At 40.9% G+C, this 23012-nt stretch overlaps 1 pseudogene; it reads left to right on the top strand.

Moving 5' to 3' along the window:
- Positions 1 to 769: 769 nt before the first annotated feature.
- Positions 770 to 22635, top strand: LOC110561597 (large ribosomal subunit protein eL6-like; annotated as a pseudogene).
- Positions 22636 to 23012: the final 377 nt, after the last annotated feature.

The raw sequence follows: 23012 nt of genomic DNA, 5'->3' as shown, positions 1-23012 counted from the left end.
AATGCTCAGACATCCCCTCCTCATTCACATTGCAAAATGAAATAGAAATAAACGAAGTGTGGGTGATGTTCTATAGGTCATATTTTAGCCACTTTCCATCTCCCCATTTTCCCGCTTTCTCTCTTTCCTCTTTACACTTCCTCCCTCCTTTTAAATATACTGCCTTCTTATGTTCAAATGTAACTTTTTTTTCTTTAAGACAGGATTTTTCTACGTATCTCTACCTGTCATGGAACTTGCTCTGTAGACCAGGTTGTCCTTGAACTCAGAGATTCCCTCCCTCTGCTTCCTGAGTGCAGATTATAGGCCACAAGACCAAATGTAACTTTAAAGCAAAAACAAAACCGGAAAAAGCTTTTTATTGGTTCTTTGTGAGTTTCATGCTCCCGTCATACAACCTTTCACCCCCCCCAAAAAAACACACGCAATCAACAACAAAAACAACAAACAAACAAACAAACAACAAAAACAAAGCATAGAAAATATCTCATCATGGAAACTGTAGTGTCCCACATCTGTCCACACATTTTTCACTTGTGCATGTTCATTGCAGTGAGTCATTGTTCTGGTTAAGGTCTCTGGCTTCTGTGATACTGTAGGATTGAATACTCACCAGGCCTTCCCCTGGTTTTCCTGTTTTTGTCCTGTGTCATGGAGATAATGCAGCTTTGGATCAGCAGGACTGGCCCTTTCATGCTTCCCAAATGGTTCCAGATGGTATGGATTTTTGGGGTGGGCCATCTCAGAGCCCTGGGTCTGGGCCTGGGTGATGACAGGGCTAACCAGCCCACCAGCTCTCCTTTACCCACACCTCAAGGGCAAGCTCTCCAGCACTGCTCTGGCTAGGCCATCCAGTCAGGGCCAAGCGCTCCTGTTCTATGTCCTCAGAGCAGCTCACCAGCAACCAGGATCCAGAACCACCTTCACCGTGCTTCGAAGTCAAGGCATGGGGCCGCTCTCCCAAATGCTGCAGCCTGTGAGGGCGCCGCCAGCTCTCCCTCAGGTGGTAAGGGGGGGATGGGGAGGAAAAACAATTATGAAAATATATTTTGTTGAACATAAATGCCCTTATCTTGTATGAAATTGTAATTTGATACACTTTTTCAACAGTCAGTTCTATTTACAAATAATGCAAGAACAAAAAACTGCAATGAAAAGATGAGCCAAAACAACTTTTGAATGTCCATGGACATACCACAAATTCAGAACCATACAGCCATTGGCCCACACCACAAACCCGATTAGTTTTCTGTTTGTTTTTGTTTTTGTTTTAATTTTAATGAGTTCCCTTCATGTTTATTTGATGCCTGGTGATGGGAGGGAACACCTAAGTGCCTGTTCTACAAGCCTCGAGTTTACGGGACTCTGCCTGCTTTCCTACGTTTACCGTATTCCTCAGTAAAGTTCCTCGGTTTTCTGATGCCCGTCATGTTCCAGGGTCAGAGAGATGGTTCATCAGGTAAAGGTGCTCGCCAGACAAGCCTGACAGACTGAGTTCGAACCCTAGAGCCCACGTGAAAGTGGAAGGAGGGAGACAGCTCTACAAAGGTGTCCCCTCACTTCCAAATAAGCGTTGTGGATTATATGTATTTATTTCTATAAAAATGTTTTTTTTTTCACGCCACATTTTTATGGCTTCACACCATGGTGGTTTCAGATAGCATATAAAAAACACTTTTATCCTTTTTTAATATGATGTCTTTCTTAGTTGCTTAAGCATTAGAACACGAATGTAGCAGCATTAAAACCATGTGTTACTGTAAAGGGCCAAATTATTTGTTGAGCATGGTGTCCTGCCCATATGACATTTATGGACGTTGAAGGAGGGGACTGACTTCTGTTTCCAAATTTTTCTGTGTTTATTAGAGAAACATTATTTTCAAAAAATGTTGCTCCAATTAAATTGTGGACCAGGGCACATGAATGCTGTCATATCAGACTCTACTAGAGAATAAATGATTTATTACAACAGAAATAAATGACTAGAGGTTTTTTTTTTTTTACTTTGTTTGATTGATTTTTGACCCCCAATTGATAGACTAAGGAGTAAAATGGAATGTTCTTCTTAAGGTCCTGCATCTCAAAGGCCTGACACCGAGTGGAACTAATTGTCAGCATCAGGAAACTCTAAACTCATTCCATGAAGCTTTAGTTAGAAGCAGACTTCAGCCAAAAATGACTCCAGCAAATGCCCCTCATCCCTCCTCCCTTTCCCTCCCCTGGCTCAGTTGTTTCCCCTCCGTCCATTATACAACATCCAAGATTTCACATGGAAACACCCCATGGCGTGTTTTTCATTGCAGCTTAAAATCAACTTTAATTTTGTTATTTTTCCCCCCTAAGATGTCGCCCATCCCATTAAAATGATTAGGCTTTTCTTTGCTATAGTTACCTGAGGTAAGAATCAAATTGGCAGACCTGGCCCTGAGAAGGGAGGCAGGAAAGATGCCAGGGAGCTGATGTGGACTGAGCTGTCATTGCAAGGCCTCAATTTCACACCGTGTTTTAAGATGCTACGCATGCAGGTCCAATGATAAAGCAAAGGGTTGTTCTGCTTTGGAAAACAGAACTGCATTTCCTCACTAAAAGGAAGGAAGCCACGTTCAGGATCACATTTTTGCACAGCAGCCGTATATCAAATGACAGATGTTAACAATGGTTCCTGCTAGCTAGACATGAAATGCTTGGTTTAACTGACTTTTCAAGTGTTGTGTTGCCCTTTGTTCACGACTGGAAGCTCCGGTATTGCCAATGTGAGTTACAGAACCAGCCATTTAATGGTATAAATGAAATTACGCTCTACAAACTGGGTTTTCAGTGTTGTAATACGAGGCATACAATAGTGTTTATGTGAAGGGACATCAGAAAAGATTTAAATGGCAGCTTCCCGTGCTTCCTTAGCAAAACAAATGCCCTTTACAACCTATGGTATACTATGACTGAAATAGCCCAGCTATGAAGAAGACTTTATCCAGACTGGAGAAAATCTCTATCCTGTTAAAAATATTTATTTATTTATTTATTTATTTATTTATTTATTTATTTATTCATTGAAGTTTATCCACTTTGTATCCCTCCTGTAGCTCCTTCCCTCCTCCCCTCCCAATTCCACCCACTCTCCCTCATCCCTACTTGTGCCCTTCCCCCAGTCCACTGATAAGGGAGGTCCTCCTCCCCTTTCCTCTGATCCTAGTCTATCAGGTCTTATCAAGAGTGGTTGCATTGTATTCCTCTGTCGCTTGGTAAGGCTGCTCCCCCCTTAGGGGGAGGTGATCAAAGAGCAGGCCAATCAGTTCCTGTCAGAGATAGTCCCTGTCCCCATTACTATGGAACCCATTTGGACACTGAACTGCCATGGGCTACCTCTGTGCAGGGGTTCCAGACCATCTCCATGAGTGGTCCTTGGCTGGAGTATTAGTCTCAGAAAAGACCCCTGTGCCCACACTTTCTGGATCTGTTGCTCTCCTTGTGGAGCTCCTGTCCTCTCCAGGTCCTACTATCTCCCACTTCTTTCATAAGATTCCCTGCACTTTGCCCAAAGTTTGGCTATGAGTCTCAGCATCTGCCTCATAATATCCTGCAGGGTAGAGCCTTTCAGAGGCCCTCTGTGGGAGGCTTCCATCCTGTTCCCTGTTTCCTCCCTCCTCTGATGTCCATCCTCTTTGCCTTTCTGAATGGGGATTGAGCATCTTAGCCAGAGTCTTCCTTCTTGATCAGCTTCCTTAGGTGTAGAGATTCTAGTATGTTTACCTATATTATATGTCTAATATTCACTTATGAGTGAGTCTATACCCTGTGTGTCTTTCTGCTTCTGGGATACCACTCCTAGGCATATATCCAAAAAACTCTGAAGTATAAAACAAGGACATTTGCTCAACCATGTTTGTAGCAGCTTTATTCGTAATACCAGAAGCTGGAAACTGCCAGATGCCTCTCAGTTGAGGAACGGATACAGAAATTACGGAACATCTACAGAATGGAATATTACTTAGCAATAGGAAAACAAGGAAATAATTAAATTTGCAGTAAATGGTGGGAACTGGAAAAGATTATCCTGAGTGAGGTATCCCAGAAGCAGAAAAATATTTTAAGAAAAACTTTATTCAAATCTGGTGAGGATTAAAAATACCACATACACACACACACACACACACACACACACACACACACGTTTACCAACAATTAAGGGGGGGAAGCCCATGAATTTGAAAGAAAACAAGGAAGTGTACATAGGAGGGATTAGAAAGAGCAAAAAGAAGAGGGAAACTATCTTAAAAAAATACCTATTTTTAAAAATCTGAACAGGGACAAAATCAGATAGAAATGTTACAGACATTGTGAGCCATTATGTGGGTGTTGGAAATTGAACCCTGTTCCTCTGGAAGAGCAGCCACTGTTCTTAATCCCTGAGCCATCTCTCTTGTCCCTCTCTTAACTTTTGAGGTCTTTACAGAGCTCTTCACAAGTCCATGGTGGAGATTATCCTCATCAATCTGTCTTTGCAGTGGTAACTCCCTACATCCCACAGCCGGAGGTCGAAGTCTTCCTGTGAGGAAACTAATGTGAGACCCCTTGAAGCGCCTCTTTTGGATTTTGAGTGAGAGCTGAATTGATTGCAAAAGCTTAGATATCAGGGTTATTTCTATTCTTCGTCTTCTCACTATTACAGATCACAATTGGACTTTATCTTTCCTTGTTAGACTCAAGCATATGCTGTCTGTCACATTGAAATTATAAGGGTCTCCTGATCACGTAAGGGTAGAAAGGGACTCAATAACTAGCCCCACCCGTCCTGTGACTTTAATTGCTGGCTTTGGCACTGAATGGTGTTTTCCTCAGCAGCTTAAAGGGCAAGCTCTCTCACATGGTATTATGTTGACACAGAACCATCACATGCCTTTGATAATATAACCACACACCCACTAACCATCATATGTGAATACATTAACCGCCATGCATTCTTACAGAGGAGAATGACTTGCAAGAAAGTCACGGGACCTTCACCACCACCTGAGCCTCAAAAGCATTGTGTCAAGTGAGAGGAGCCAAACATAAGAATAGATTGCTATTTTGTCCTTTGATGACATTCTGTTTAGTTATATGCCCAATTAAAAAAAATGTTTGTTTTCTTGATGACTAGTTTTCTGTCAGATATATATTTGGAAAAAAAATTTGTCTAATTTTGTAGGTTGCCTCTCAATTGATGGTGTTCTTTGCTGTACAAAAGCTTTTAGTTTCATGAGACATTATTTATTAGCTGTTGATCTTAAAACATCCTAGATGTCTATCAATTCATGAATCAATAATGAAAATGTGTACATTTAAACAATAGAGCATTACTCAGTTGTTGATAAAAGGAAAATTATGAAATTTAAAAATAAAGTGCTGGGTCTGGAAATAACCATTCTGAATGAGATAACCCAGGCTCAGAAAGGTAAGGTCACATGTTTTTTTTGTTTTGTTTTGTTTTGTTTTTTTATCATCTGTGGAGACTAGTTTTGAATCATTCAAGACCAAAAGTCATTCAGATATCTATGTTTCACTTGAAATGCATAGAGGTATCAGGAAATTAGCAGAGAACCATGGCGGAGGGAGTTCTTTCAAGAGAAGGCACATAGAATGTGGTTATAAAGGGTTAAAGATGAATAATGAAATAGGGAGTATTAAATAGGCATGGGGCAGTGCTTCTTAATCTGTGTTCACAGGGGTCACATCAGGTATTTACATAATAACTAACAACAGTGGCAAAATTATTTGTATGAAGTAGCAAGAAAATAGTTTTATGATTGGAGGTGACTAAAACATGAGGAACATTAGGAAGGTTGAGAAGCACTGGCATAGGGAATGAGATGGAAAATCATGGTCAAGGAAGTAAAATGTGAAAATAAAGACCCTTTGGAAAAAGCTATATGGGCCAGGTGCAGTGGCCCACCTGTAATCCCAGCACTCAAGGAGACAGAGGCAGGCGAATTTCTGTGAGTTCAGGGCCAGCCAGGTCTGCGAAGTGAATCCAGGACAGCCAGGGGTACACAGAGAAACACACACACACACACACACACACACACACACACACACACACACGTCTGAGTTTAAATAGAGTTATCCAATAAAAGGGTGATGGTAATATTTTTGTTATATACCATAGGTTAAGGAATTAAAAGCTCAATACGAAGAACTGTTTTTCTTTTTTGGAACTGTTGATCAGTGGGGTCTCATAGATCCCAAACATTATAGGCTATTGCCAATGTTCTTCCGTACCCTCCACCCCTGGACCTTGATGCTATGACACTGTTTCTGAAGACGCCATATATGTGAATTAAAGAACATACAGAAATCAAGCTGGTAATAACCTGGAGGATTCATTCCTTCTAAATAGCTTTCACAGTTCTGGAAGGTGCGATGCACACTATAGAAAGGGAAGAGTCATCATTGATATTACCCAGCTGTGGATTCCTTGAGCAACAATGATGACTGGCCTGGCAAGATACGCCCACTGGTAACGTAGCCGTACAAACATCAAGGAAGTAACTAACTAGTTTCTATTGGATTAAAGGCCTGGTCTAAAAGATAAAACCCACACTTGGCACTTTTTTGGGGGGACCGAGAACCTGTGGCTGGACAGGTAACACAGACTTTAGGGGAAACCTACTATTATTGTTATTCTGCAAATGGCCAAAGTGATAAGCTGACTCCCAATGACTTAGCATCAAGGCCATACCTTAGTGACTCTCTCAGCCCTTAACAAAGAAGTTTCTTTCTTCAACAAATGGTGATTAGCACAGAAATCCATGACTGTTGAACATACAACAAGTAAGCTCAGCCATTAAAAGGGCATCTGTATCATTCCCCTCTTCCCAGCACTTATGCATAATTGTGGATAAGGGAGCAAGAGTATAAATCGTCATGAATGGCTACAAGGAAGTGGTGTTTTCCAGACACCACAGAGCAGTTGCACATATGAACTCACAGCAGTTATGACAGCATGTACAAGACCTGCACAAAATCCCAGCACGGACAAAGAAGATGGATTTGAATTTCCACCTTGGGCTGTAGAGCTGTTGACAACTGATGGCTTTTGAGAGAGAAGAGAGGCTCTTTCATCTGAGCACATAGCCCATGATCCAGTAGGAGGTTTTGTAGCACAGAGTATTTGAACAGCACAAACTGTACCAGGTGAGCTGACGATTAAAACAACAACAGCAACAAGTAAGACAAAGAAGAAGACACAAAGAAAAAAGGGAAAAGGGGAGCAGATCTGAAAAGAGACAAAGAGGAGTAACTACAACCAAAACAATTTGTAGGAAAGTCTCAAAGGATCAATAAAAATGCAAAATCTAAGTATAATCTGTACTCTATAAAATCAATATCCAACGCTGGTTGTCTTTCTCCAAATCAATTGTGAAGGAAAACAATGCTCCTCACATTGTCGCCAATAGCTTGTGGTCACCAGCTCAGGAGAGCTTGCACAAAAGGGATCCTGAGGCAGCTCCTCCAAGTGCAAAACTCTCAACAAGTGATAGAACTGTGGAAAATACATTCACAAAATCCCAGCATCAACTGGGGACTTCCATGTAAATTATCTTCATTCCTTTTTATACTTAGCCATCTGTCTAAAATGTTGACCCAACAAAAACCATCAGGGGAGAAGCATGAAGAGCTATTTATTCATTTGTGTTTGCAGTGCCCTCTCTGCACCATCAGATGTTTTACAGATTAAGCCAGGAAGGGGAAAGTTCTATGGGAGAGAAAATAAAACTAAGGCCAAGGTTTCTTTCTGTCATTACCCCTTGCCTGGTTTTTCTTTTTCTTTTTCTTTTTCCAGCCCCTTATTGAGACTTTGACAAATGACAATACAAAAGGAGAATTTATGACGGGCCTTGGCGATTAGCACATTATCACAAGCAAAACAGACCCCTCAGCCTCTGCCACTGGGGAGCCATTGAAGGAGGCTTTGAAAGTGATGCATGGGTCAAGATTCATTTCTGCAGAAGTGGAGTTGCTGTTACACTGGCTCAAGTCAAGGAAGAAACCCTTGGAGATTCAGGTGAAGACACTGAGCACTGGATGAGGAACATTTAGTCAGAGAGGTCATTCTGGAAAGGAAGGAGGAGCTGCTCTGCCCCCTCAAGACCTCCGTGTTGAATGATTTAAAGCTACCTGTAGGAAATACCTTGTACTTTATTGCTTTCTAGTCTCCCTTATTCTTTGGATGAAAAGGGGGAAAAAGAGAAAATAAGTGGAGCACAGACCCCCATTCCCTTCTGCTCTTGCCACTACTCCCCAGGAAATCTTCAGAAAAACTTGGTCCTACCACCTCTCCATAATCACGGGACTTCTTTAGATGGTGTTCTGAGACTCAACCACAGTGGACAATAGATGAGGTGGCTTCCTGGAAAATAACCAAACTTTGATTGTATTCACATTTCTTTTAAATTATTAGCAGACTATGTTTATAGTTTTGGGATCGAATATCTAAGAACATTACTCATGAAGCAATTTCAAGAAAAAAAAATAAGTACAGAATTTTGGCCCATAACAAATTAAAATTAGAACCTACAGAGTATAAACCGGTTCTTTAAAAATCTATCTGTCTATCTATCTATCTATCTATCTATCTATCTATCTATCTATCTATCTGCCTACCTATCTATATGTGTATGGGTTTTGGCCTACAGGTATGTATAAATACTACATGCACTCCATGCCTACAGAAGCCATAATATGGCATCAGATCCCTTGGAACTGGGCTAGTGGGTGTTCTGAGTTACCACACAGACACTGAGAACCAAATGATGCTTTCTACAGGAACAAGCAATCTTATCTGCAAAGGCAACTCTTTAGCTCCACCTCTGTTCTTGAATGACTAAAACATAGAGAAGTTAATTTGGATGTAATAGTCAGGGAAATACTGTTCAAAATGTCTTAAAGAATATAACACGGTTATTCTAGGTATTAGACATGTAGCTAGTGATTTGGTGTTCATAGCAAACAACAAAAAAATAATGATTGGGCCTAGAAAAATATTGAATGGTAGAAAATGAAATGGTATCTTAGAAATGATTAGCAGAGACTTGGGATGGCCATAGTATGGACCGGGGCTCAATCTAGAGATTACTGATATATTACTCTTTCTTTAAGGGGGATTTTTTGTCTTCCAAAAGATGCTTAGCATCATCATTGGCTTCTTGGCTGGAGAAGACACGATGAAGATAACCAGTGGAATGTGTAACATTTACTTGGATGCAATTAGCTCATTTTGGCTCACAGCCCTCATCACAGAATCTTGTTTTTTCAATAGATGGTGACCAATAAAGGGACTCTCAACAGCTCAGAGTGCCAAGTATAAAGGACCATGGAGTGCTCAGCCCCAAATGGAACATTAATATCATATTTCTTGCTCTCAGCAATCAGAAATCATTGCAGAAAAGATGGCAGAAAAATTGTAAGAACCAAAGGTACAGAGAGAACTGTCACAAGCATTGTTTTTGTTTTTCTTGAAAATGACTGGCCTGTTGCACATAATAATTCACGTTAGCTCTGGCTTCATGTATGAGAGTTGCATAAAATCTTTCATATTTCTCTCAGACCAAATCAATGCGGCTGCTGAGATTTGGCTGGGGGTGTGGCATTCCTTCTTCATAATTACCTCTCCTGAAACAACCTCCATGTATTTTCTGAGGGTTTCACTCACTCTGAAGCTAGAGCCCTCACTATTACAGCCTCAGAAAAGGCATTGGATATTGGATGCAGGTTTAGTAAATGTTCTAGTGTCACTCTGTGGTGGTGAACCTGGGATGATACAGTTTCAAGTAAGCCTTAATAAAAAGAACAACTGACATAACACATTTACAAATTAGTAAGAAATTCCAAAGAATTATGGGCCACCAACTGCTCATTTAAGAATCTAAAGATAATACATTCACAATGATCTCTGAGCATATTCTAGCTTCCTGTCTTGTGTTATCTAATCCTGCCTATAACAGTCAGGTTCTCCTATATTCTCCTTCTGTGCTGCCCACACTATTCCTTCCCTGATAACTCCCATCTTCTCTTACATTTCCCCACATATTTAGGTTTAAACAGAAATAACTACCAAGGTGACTTTGTAGAGGGTTCATTTCCTGTAGACATTTCTCCCATCTTATTCACATGAGAGCTACTGTCAGTAAGTAGGTAGTAACCAAATACATTGCCAAAAAATCTTAGCAATTCACAAAGAATTATCCAGATTAAAATGTCAGCAGTATAAAGACTGATGAACGTGATCACCTTTTAAAAACAACCAAGATGCTGTCTTATGAGTTCCATGAGATAATGAACACTTTTAGGATGATCTGAGTTGTGTAATTTTTATTGGGTTTTGTGAAGGTCAGGATTGCATTGTCCCACTTGTGGCTTCTAGAATAGACTAAGCATCAAGTATATACTGCTGTCAAAGATAGGTTTCACAGCTCAGACCAAATTGGAAGCTGAGCTTTGTACAGGTTTCTCCATGAGGAAGCCTCAAATATGCAGAAGTACTAGAACAAAGTGGGAGTGACCTTCCAAAGAGACTTAGGATACTTTAATGCACAGAATAAGACAAATGAGTGTATGTCCTGCAAGCTGGTCATAGAATTTGTACACACAAGGACCATGGGCTAACAAATTAACATAGATGCTTCTCTCCTCTGGATATTAAAAATGGAAAATATGTTGTAACTCATGTATAGGTGCTATGTTTATAAATAACATAGCTCTAGCTATGAACAGACAGTACAATGTTTAAGGCTACAAACAAAGGGGAAAAAAAGGTTCCTTCAAACCTATTCTATTTGAGGTAACTAAGGAAATTCTTTATGTGGAATGGGAAAATGGTGGAAGTTGATCATGGTATTATCAGCTGTGGTCAGCAATAAGTTAAATGGCTTGTAGGTAAGGAGCACAGCAGAGAAAACAAATAGGATGGCCAGATGACCTGCAAAAATTACAGTGATGCTGAAGACCAAGCAAGATGAAGTCTCACTAAAAAAAACAGAAGAAAGACAAAGATACTTCTCAATGTGGTATGAAAACTGTCTGTGTACTCAAAGCATCTCTCCCTCTATAAAACATTGTCCTTATTCTCCTTTTTCAGTGAAATGGGTGAAGGGATCTACTGCAGGAAATTATTGAAATCCTCTTCTTAGGATGAAGCTCAAAGCCAAAAACATGGTCCCAAAAGTAGGAATGTTGGGAAACTTGCAGGGAAAATGATGGATACATAATGGAGCTATAGGACCAGCTGCTTGGTTCATTTATGTCAGAAAATAATTACTCTAATTTTAGAAATATAGAACACAAAGAATAGCCATCACCTATATAGTCTCAAAATATGATTTGTGTTATAGATACTAATTGGTAAAGTATTGATTGACACTGATTTTACAAACTGAATAAAATTCAATAAGCTGATAAGAACATTTGTAATCTTTCCAAAGCCATGGCTGGTTGGCCAAGGCTGGGAATCATATGACAGATTTGTATGAGTTAGTATGACCTAGAGAAGACAGGAGCTCTACAAGGACCAAATATATCAGGGCACAGGGGTCTTTTAGGAGACTGTTTCTCCAACCAAGGACCATGTATGGATATAACCTAGAACCCCTGCTTGGATGTAGCCCATGGTAGCTCAGTATCCAAGTGGGTTACCCTAGTAAGGGGAACAGGGACTATTTCTGACATGAACTCAATGGCTGATTCTTTGACCTCCCACCACCCCCACCCCTGAGAGAGGATCAGCCTTGTTAGGCCACAGAGGAGGATACTGCAGCCAGTTCTGAAGATAACTGATAAGCTAGGGTCAGATGGAAGGGGAAGAAGACTTCCCTTCTCAATGGACTTGGAAAGAGATAGGGAGGAGATGAGGCAGGGAGGGTGAGATTGGGAGAGAATGAGGGAGGGGGCTACGGCTGGAATACAAAGTAAATAACCTGTGATTAATATAAGAAAATAAAAATTATAAAAAAGAAAAAAGATATACAGTCCTCAATTTGCCATTATAAATTGACTAATAATACCTCCTTTGTTATAACAATTTATCTGTATACATTTATTTACACTTTTATTTTTGCTTCTGTTTTTTATTTCCTGTGTGTGATTTTGAAAAAGCAAAGTGCAATGTTTTATGCGTGTTCATATTTTATAAACAGGTGGAGAGTTTGACTACATCGTCTTTGTTAGCACTGAAGCAAAACAGGGAATATTTAATTTGACATTTTCCCCTCTGTTATGAAGCATAATAACCGTTTACCCTTAGAAAGTGTAACTACATGAACTGAGTTCCTTTAAGAGGCAACCAACTCATCAGTTGTCCCATACTCTGTGGATACAAAGTGAAGCAATGTTTTGAGAATGTGTGTTTGTGGCTGTGTATTGGGAGAACTGGTGTGTTAATGTGGCTTGCCATCCATCTCTCCATGTGGCACGTAGAAGCTGACTTGTTGAAATTTTGGAGGCTTTTATTTACAGAGAAAACAGAGCGTGTGCAGCTCAGGGTCCTATCAGTCCACACGTTCAAAGGAATCACATCTGGAAAGAGAGGGCTTAACTCAGAACATTTATGGATAATCTAATCCACAAGGAGATCAAAATTGCCTTGCTCCTGTGAATTAAAAAAAAAAACTAAGGAATTTAATTATTTACGGATTATTCATGAATATTTTGATAGTGGCTCAAGGCTAGAGTTGGAAAAGGGACAACGACATATTGTTGACAATCAGTGTTTTGTTGAAGAAAAAAAATATGGAATATTTCAGTCACAGGATAACACTCCATATTTCCAGAGCGTTTAAAAAAAAAAAAAAAGAGGTGTTACTATAGACAAGTGAACCTTGGGTGGAAACAGAAATAAAAACAGACCCTCTGAGAAAGAAATGGGATATGGAATAGTGCTGGGAAGAAATGACCGCTTCGATGTGTGCTGCTTAGTTATAATAGACAGATTATAAGTTACATTTTGTGAGAAACACATGGCCGTGTGCTAAACATCCATATGCCAAAGCTAATAAACCTGGATCCCGCTGATGGGCCTCGCACAACTGATTTTACTTAGTGGTTGGAAAGGCCCTAGGACGCCAGTGAAGACATATCTGAGTCATACATGCGCAAACATATATGCACACAAATATCGCCAGCATACATGGAGTGTAAAAGAAATGAGAATGTCCAGGGCTGAAGTCTAGACATAAGTGAATGATCTAGATGTGAGAAATGAGGAGAACATGATGAGCTACTGTCGTTCTATAGCTTTGACAGGTATGGAAAAGAATGTCAGTTTGAGAACAGGCATTCAGGAAGACATCTCTGAGGAACTAACATTTTTTCTGATGAACAAGTAAGTGGGAAGTCACGGAGTGCAAACTTTAAGAATGGAGTTTCAATCAGCAACAGGAAGTGGGAAGCCTGGAGTCCAGACAGAGCTTCACAAGGAGAAGAAATAAAATAAATTCACCACAGTAACAACACAATTCTGGAGAATAGAACCACAAACAATTAAACAAGGACTCGGGAAGGATAGCTAAGTGGGAAACTGTTTCTGTTTGCACTTCAAGAATACAGACTTTCTTCCATTGTATGGTTTTGGCTTCTTTGTCAAAAATCAAGTATTTGTTGGTGTGTGGGTTCATTTCAATTTCATTGACCCACCATTCTGTTTCTCTGCCAGCACCATGCATGTTGCTCCATAGTACAGCTTGAGATGGGGGATGGAGCTACCTCCAGAAGCTCTTTTATTGTACAGGATTGTTTTAGCAATTCTGGGTTGTGGTTGTTTTTTTTTTTTTTTTCCCATATGAAATTGAGAATTGTTCTTTCAAGTTCTGTAAGGAATTTTGTTGGTATTTTGATGGAAATTGCATTGAATTTGTAGATTGCTTTTGGCAGGATGGCCATTTTCACTATGTTAATCCTATGGATCCATGAGCATGGGAGATCTTTCCATCTTCTGATATCTTCTTCTATTTCTTTCTTCAGAGACTTGAGTTTGTTTTTTTTTTTTTCAAGCAGGTCTTTCACTAAAATCTATACTCCTAAAGAAACTAAACAAGAAGAAGGACTCTGGGTAAGATGTTCAGTCCTCATTCAGAAAGGCAAATGGGATAGACATTGAAAGAGGGAGAAACAGGGACTAGAACAGGAGCAAACCACAGAGGCCCTCTGAAAAACTGTACCTAGCAGGGTATCTCTCTTCTCTGAAAACTCAGATGCTGGTATTAAGAAATGCAGGGTATCAAAGCAGATGCTGAGTTTCATAGCCAAACTTTGGGCAGAGTGCAGGGAACCTTTTGAAAGAAGGAAATAGAAAGACCTGGAGGGAACAGGAGCTCCAGAAAGAGATCACAGAACCAAAAAATCTGGACACAGGGGCCTTTGCAAAGATTGATACTCCAACCAAGTTCCATGCATGGAGATAACCTAGACTCCTTGCTTAGATGTAGTCCATGGCAGCTCAGTCTCCAAGTGGTTTTCCTAGTGTTTCCCAAGAGAAACAGCAGCTGTCTCTGAAATTAACTCAATGACTGGCTCTTTGATCATCTCCCCCATGGGGTACCAGGCAACAGAGGAAGACAATACAGCCAGTCCTGATGAGACCTGATAGGCTAGGGTCAGATGGAAGGGGAGGAGGACCCCCACCTCTATCAGTAGACAGGGGGGGAAGGGTATGGCAGGCAAGGGCCGGAGGGTGAGATTGGGAGGGGACCAGGGACAGTGCTACAGCTGGGATACAAAGTGAATAAACTGTAATAATAAAAAAAATAAAAAATAAATAAAAAACTTCAAAAACTATAGTAAATAATGAGTCAAGAGGAGGGGCAAGATGGCGGCGCCGGGAGGACTCTCATTCTGAGCAGCAGCAGCAGGATCAGCAAAGTGACCAGTAATCAGAACTCACTGCCATAAAACACAGTCATTGTGTTTCCCAGGTGAGAGGATAGCCCACGGTGGGGGATTCAATCAGCTTTTAACTCACCCGGCTAAACCGCGGAAGAGATCCCGGTTCCGCCAGATGCTTGGCTGCCGGCCGCCAGCCCCAGCCCCAGCCCAGAGCCACAAGCCAGTGTCTCTGGTCACAGTCCCAGACTGAACCGTGGGCACCACACTATCAGAGACTAGAATTTTCAGTCAAGAGATAACCCCAGGGTACAGGAAACGATTGGGACCGGCCTTAGGTCACCCAGATATCCCCTGGAAAAGACTCGGGAGGGTTCCACGGGCACCCCAGGAGCCAGAGCCGGGGACCCAGGTTCCGGCACAGAGCCCTGCCTGCCTGCGCGCCTGATTCGCCGCTGGAGATAAAAACGGCGGGTCTGATCTCAGAGCACTCAGCTCACCCCCAACCTGAAAAGGTCCCCGGAAAATTACCCAGCTTAGGGAGGCACTCAGGCTCCCAAAAGCCGCAAAGGCAGACACAGGCAGTTTCTGCGCACCAGACAGCTGGCAGAGACTGAGCCACCATCACACAGCTGTGCTCCAGGCACAGGCAGTTTCTTCGGCCAGCCAGTTGGCAGACACTGAGCAGTGTGTACCAGGGCAAAAAAAGACACTGGGAGTCCGTGTCTCCAGAGAATCCACGGGGAAGGAAGGAAACTGTACTGTCCTAAATCACCCAATCCTTCCCTAGAAAAAGTCTAGCAGTCTAGTGGGGCCGAGGCGCCAGCACTCAGCTGTGCTCCAGACACAGGCACAAACAGTTGAGGCGCACCTGATGTCCAACTGGGTCACAGCAGCTGATCATTAAATTTACAACAAGAAACCCAGAAATAGGGCAGCTGCCCTCAGGACTTCCCTGGGTGAGAGGAGAACCCTCTCGACTAACAAAGACCACAGTTACCACTCAGGTCTATATCCCTGAGGTGAGCAACTCCTGAAAAAACACCAGCCATCCAGGGACTATACCCAAAAAGCTGAGAAGACATCCTTCAGGAAAAACCAGCTTTCTGCAAAGGGGATTCTCTCCACCACAGGATCCCCAGGAACCACCAGAAAATAGCCCCAAACACCTAAGATAACACAATGGGTAGAGGCCAGTGTAAAAGCTCAAGCAACAAAAGACAGAACAATATGGCATCTCCAGAACCCAGTTACCCAGGGGCAAGTAGCCCTGGACACCCCACCATAACTGAAATCCAAGAAGATGACCTAACAAGTATGCTCATGAAGATGATAACAGAGGAAACAAATAAGATTCGTAAAGACATAGAGGAAGATAAACTCAAACAGAATATTGCCATTCGTAAAGAAATAGAGGAAGCTGCAGCCAAACAGTTTATGGCCTTTAGAAAGGAAATGCTTAAAACACTGAATGAAATGATAGAAACAGAGTTGAAGGAACTAAAAGAAAAACAGGAAAGTACAATCAGACAGGTGAAGAAAGTAAACAAAACAACTCAATACCTGAAGATAGAATTGGAAAAATTAAAGAAAACACAAATGGAATAAATAATGGAAAGGAAGAATCTAGGGAAGAAAACAGGAACTACAGAGATAAGCATAACCAACAGACTACAAGAGATGGAAGAAAGAATCTCAGGTGTAGAAGATACAATTGAAGAAATCGGTGTATCTGTCAAAGAAAATGTTAAATCCGAAAAATTCCTGACACAGACCGTCCAAGAAATGCAGGACAATATGAAAAGACAAAACCTAAGAATAATAGGTATAGAGGAAAAAGAAGACTCCCTTCTCCAAGGCCCAGAAAATATTTTCAACAAAATCATTGAAGAAAATTTCCCCAAGCTAAAGGAGAGGCCAATTAGAATACATGAGGCCTACAGAATACCCAACAAATTTGACCAGAAAAGAAAATCCTCCCGCCACATAATAATCAAAACAGTAAGTATACAGAACAAAGAAAAAATACTAAAAGCTGCAAGGGAAAAAGGCCAAGTAACATATAATGGCAAACCCATTAGAATCACACCTGACTTTTCAACAGAGACTATGAAAGCCAGAAGGGCCTGGACGGATATCATGCAGACCCTAAGAGAACACAGATGTCAGCCAAGGCTACTATACCCCGCAAAACTCTCAGTCCTCATAGATGGAGAAAACAAGATATTCAATGACAAAAACAAATTTCAACAATACCTACAAACAAATCCAGCATTACAGAAGACACTGGAAGGGAAAATACAACCCAAGAAAGCTAGCTACATTCAAGAAAACACAGGAAATAAATAACCTCACTTCAGTAAAACAAAAAGCAAACAAGCACACAACAGTATGACCACAGCCAACATCAAAATCAAGAGATCTAACAGCCACTGGTCATTAATCTCTCTCAACATCAATGGACTCAACTCTCCAATAAAAAGACACAGATTAACAGAATGGATATGTAAACAAAACCCAGCAATCTGTTGCATACAAGAAACACACCTAAGACACAAAGATAGACATTACCTGAGGGTAAAGGGTTGGAAGATGACTTTCCAAGCAAACGGACCCAAGAAGCAAGCAGGAGTAGCCATTCTAATATCTGATAAAATAGACTTTCAACCAAAATTAATCAAAAGAGATGGGGAAGGACACTTCATACTCATCAAGGGAAAATTCCACCAGGAAGACATCACAATCCTGAACATCTATGCCCCAAATACAAGGGCACCTACATTTGTGAAAGAAACATTGATAAAATTTAAAGCACATATAGATCCCCACACGTTAATAGTGGGAGACTTCAACACCCCACTCTCAACAAAGGACAGGTCAACAAAACAGAAATTAAACAAAGAAACAATGTCTCTGACAGAGGTCATGAATCAAATGGACCTAACAGACATTTACAGAACTTTACACCCAAACACAAAAGAATTTACCTTCTTCTCAGCACCTCATGGAACCTTCTCCAAAATAGACCATATAGTGGGTCACAAAGCAAGCCTCAACAGATACAAGAAGATTGAAATAATCCCATGTATCTTGTCTGATCACCATGGAATAAAGCTGGACCTCAACAATAACAGAAATAACAAAAAGCCTACACACACATGGAAACTGAACAACTTGTTACTAAATGACAGCTGGGTCAGGGAAGAAATAAAGAAAGAAATTAAAGTCTTTCTAGAAATCAATGAAAATGAAGACACAACATACCCGAACTTGTGGGACACAATGAAAGCAGTGCTAAGAGGAAAGTTCATAGCACTAAGTGCCTTCAAGAAGAAATTCGAGACAGCTCATTCAAGCACCCTAATGGCTCACTTAAAAACCCTAGAAAAAGAAGAAGCAGACACACCAAGAAGGAGTAGTCGGCTGGAAAAAATCAAACTCAGGGCTGAAATCAATCAATTGGAAACAAATAAAACAATTCAAAGAATCAATGAAACCAAGAGCTGGTTCTTTGAGAAAATCAACAAGATCGACAAACCCTTAGCCAGGCTAACTAAAAGGCAGAGAGACACCACCCAAATCAACAAAATCAGAAATGAAAAGGGGGATATAACTACAGACACTGAGGAAATCCAAACAATCATTAGGACTTACTTCAAAAGTCTATATGCCACAAAATTTGAAAATCTAAATGAAATGGACAATTTTCTTGATCGATTTGACTTACCAAAGCTGAATCAGGACCAGGTAAATCAACTAAATAGTCCTATATCCCCCAAAGAAATAGCAGTGGTCATCAAAAGTCTCCCATCCAAAAAAAGCCCAGGACCAGATGGCTTCAGCGCAGAATTCTACCAGACCTTCAAAGAAGAGCTAACACCAATTCTCTTCAAACTATTCCACAAAATAGAAACAGAAGGAATATTACCAAATTCATTCTATGAAGCCACAGTCACCTTGGTACCTAAACCTCACAAAGACTCAACAAAGAAAGAGAATTTCCGGCCAATCTCCCTTATGAACATTGATGCAAAAATACTTAATAAAATACTTGCAAACCGAATCCAAGAATCCATCAATGTGATCCACCATATTAACAAACTGAATCCATCAATGTGATCCACCATATTAACAAACTGAAAGGAAAAAACCACATGATAATCTACCTAGATGCTGAAAAGCCTTTGACAAAATCCAACATCCATTCATGTTCAAAGTATTGGAGAGATCAGGGATACAAGGCACATATCTAAACATAGTAAAGGTGATACACAGCAAGCCTATAGCCAACATCAAACTGAACAGAGAGAAACTTAAAGCAATCCCACTGAAATCAGGGACAAGACAAGGCTGCCCACTCTCTCCATATCTCTTCAACATAGTGCTGGAAGTCCTTGCTAGAGCAATAAGACAGTTGAAGGAGATCAAGGGGATACAAATTGGAAAGGAAGAAGTCAAATTATCACTATTTGCAGATGATATGATAGTATACGTGAGTGACCCCAAAAACTCTACCAGGGAACTCCTACAGCTGATAAACACCTTCAGCAAAGTGGCTGGATACAAAATTAACTCAAAAAAATCAGTAGCCCTCCTGTATACAAAAGATAAAAGGGCTGAGAAAGAAATTAGGGAAACAACACCCTTCACAATAGCCACAAATGACATAAGGTACCTCGGAGTAACCCTAACCAAGGAAGTGAAAGACTTGTATGAAAAAAATTTCAAATCTCTGAAGAAAGAATTAGAAGAAGATATGAGAAGATGGAAAGATCTCCCATGCTCATGGCTTGGCAAGATTAACATAGTAAAAATGGCCATCTTACCAAAAGCAATCTACAGATTCAATGCAATGCCCATCAAATTACCAACACAATTCTTTACAGACCTGGAAAGAAAAATTCTCAACTTCATCTGGAATAACAAGAAACCCAGAATTGCTAAAACAATCCTCTACAATAAAAGATCTTCCGGAGGTATCTCCATCCCTGATCTTAAGTTGTACTATAGAGCAACAGTTTTAAAAACTGCATGGTACTGGCATAGAAACAGAATGGTGGATCAATGGAACCGAACAGAGGACCCAGACATAAACCCACACACTTATGGACACCTGATCTTTGACAAAGACGCCAAAACCATACAATGGAAAAAAGATAGCATCTTCAACAAATGGTGCTGGTCTAACTGGATGTCTACATGTAGAAAAATGAAAATAGATCCATACTTGTCACCCTGCACAAAACTGAAGTCCAAGTGGATGAAAGACCTCAACATAAAACCAGACACATTAAATCGGCTTGAAAAAAAAGTGGGAAATACCCTAGAACTCATTGGTACAGGGGAAAACTTCCTGAACAGAACTCCAACAGCACAGGCTCTAAGAGCAACAGTCAATAAATGGGACCTCATGAAACTGAAAAGCTTCTGTAAAGCAAAGGACACCATCATCAAAACAAAGCAACCACCTACAGATTGGGAAAGAATCTTCACCAACCCTTTATCTAACAGAGGACTCATATCCAGTATATATAAAGAACTAAAGAAGCTGAAAAGCAGCAATCCAAGTAATCCAATTAAAAAATGGGGAACAGAGCTAAACAGAGAATTCTCTGTAGAGGAATACCGAATGGCAGAGAAGCACTTAAAGAAATGCTCAACCTCACTAGCCATTTGGGAAATGCAAATCAAAACAACCCTGAGATTTCACCTTATACCCATGAGAACGGCCAAGATCAAAAACTCAAGTGACAACACATGCTGGAGAGGTTGTGGAGAAAGGGGAACTCTCCTCCACTGCTGGTGGGAATGTAAACTTGTACAACCACTCTGGAAATCAATCTTTCTCAGACAACTAGGAATAGCGCTTCCTCAAGATCCAGCCATACCACTACTGGGCATATATCCAAAAGAGGCTCAAGTACACAAAAAGGACATTTGCTCAACCATGTTTGTAGCAGCTTTATTTGTAATAGCCAGAAGCTGGAAACAACCCAGATGCCCCTCAACTGAAGAATGGATGCAGAAATTGTGGTACATCTACACAATGGAATATTACTCAGCAATGAAAAATAAGGAAATCATGAAATTCGCAGGTAAATGGTGGGATCTGGAAAGGATCATCCTGAGTGAGTTGTGCCAGAAGCAAAAAGACACACATGGTACATACTCACTCATATAGACATACAACATAGGACAAACCCACTAAAACCTGTGCATCTAAAGAAACTAAGCAAGAGAGAGGACCCTAACTAAAATGTCCAATCCCCATCCGGAAAGGCAAAGAGGATGGACATCAGAAGAAGAAGAAAACAGGAAACAACCTAGGAACCTACCACAGAAAGCCACCTCTGAAAGCCTACCACCACCTACCACCTCTGAAAGCCTCTGCCCTTCAGACTATCAAAGCAGATGCTGAGCCTGATGGGCAACTGTTGGGCAGAGTGAATGGAATTTTAGGTAAGAACTGGGAAATAGTAAGGGCTGGAGAGGACAGGGTCTCCACAAGGAGAGCAACAGAACAAGAAAATTTGAACACAGGGAACTTCCCAGAGACTCATACTCCAACCAAGGACTATTCATGGAGATAACCCAGAACCCCTGCACAGATGTAGCCCAGGGCAGTTCAGAGTCCAATTGGGTTACATAGTAATGTGAAGAGGGACTGCCTCTGACATAATCTGATTGGCCTGCTCTTTGATCACCTCCCTCTGGGGGGGAGCAGCCTTACCAGGCCATAGTAGAGGACAATGAAGCCACTTTTGATGTGAACTGACAGACTAAGATCAGAAAGGAGAGGAGAACCTCCCCTATTAGTGGACTTGGGGAGTGGCATGCAAACAGAGGGAGGAGGGAGGGTGGGATTGGGAGGGGAGGAGGGAGGGGCTTATGGGGGGATGCATAATGAATAAAGTGTAATTGATGAAAAATTAAAAAAAAAAGAAAAAGGAAAAAATGAATGTAAACCATTCAATGAGCTATAGTACCTTAGTCATTTGTGATGTGTACAAATTTGGGATTATAATAATGTTTACTATAAAATAAAGATTAATTAATTTATTGACAAAAAAATAATGAGTCAAATGTTAAAACTCAAAAAATTTCCAAAATATTTATTCTCATTACAAATATATTATTTTATGTTTTAAAAAAAAGAATAAAGACTTGAGCATGATTGACTTGAGGACAGATGGGAGAAAGGCCAGTCTTGGTGATACATATTGTTAAGCCCTGCCTTAAAGAGCTGGAGACAGCCTGAGTGTTATCCTACTGAAGATGTACCTAGGAAGCTGCTGAGTCATGGCAAAAAGCCCTTCAGTCAGCGTGTGTGAAAGCTGTGTGCCAGCATCACTCCTGGGACCATCCTGACCACCCTCACTGGGCGCTCCAGGGGCAAGAGAATGGTTTTCCTGAAGAAGCTGGGCAGCGACTTACCAGTTGTGATGGGAACTCTTGCCCTCAACAGAGTTCCTCTGCACAGAACACAAAGGAAGTTTGTCATCACCACCTCTACAAAAGTTGTTATCAGCCAAGGTTAAAATCTCCAAACACCTGACTGATCCTTACCTCAAGAAGAAGCAGCTGAGAAAGCCCAGGCACCAGGAGGGTGAGAGCTTTGACACAGAGAAGGAGAAATAGGAGATTGCAGAGCAGCGCAAGGCTGATCAGAAAACTGTAGACTCACAGGTTTTGCCAAACATCCAAACTGTTCATCAGCTGCAGGGCTGCCTTCGATCTCAGTTTTCCCTGACTAATGGGATGTATTCTCACAAACTGGCATTCTAAATTGCTAACTACTTAATTAAACAACTTCATAATTTAAATAAGAAAAAAAAAAGCTGGAGACACATGGCTCATAGTGGATCTCTGGCTAACCAGCTGAGCCTCCTTGATGACCTCCAGGCTAGTGAGAGACCTTGTCTGAAGAACAAAATTAAAGTTTTGGGGATTGGTGCATAAGGTAACCCTCTGTTATTTACACACACACAAACACACAAACACTAGTGGACTGTAGTGGAGAGAGCAGGAGGAACCTATATTTGGGGAGGTTTTGAAGACCAAGCTAAGGATTATATCTGCAAACTCAGCTAAAGCAGAAAAACAGAATCTAACAGTGGCCTGGGCTATATAGGGAAACTTGGAAAATAAAACAGCAATAGCAA

The sequence above is a fragment of the Meriones unguiculatus genome, chromosome 7 (genome assembly GCF_030254825.1).
Source record: "Meriones unguiculatus strain TT.TT164.6M chromosome 7, Bangor_MerUng_6.1, whole genome shotgun sequence".
Taxonomy (NCBI): domain Eukaryota; kingdom Metazoa; phylum Chordata; class Mammalia; order Rodentia; family Muridae; genus Meriones; species Meriones unguiculatus.
Note: the sequence above shows the minus strand (reverse complement) of the source record. Positions and strands in the feature narration are given on the sequence as shown.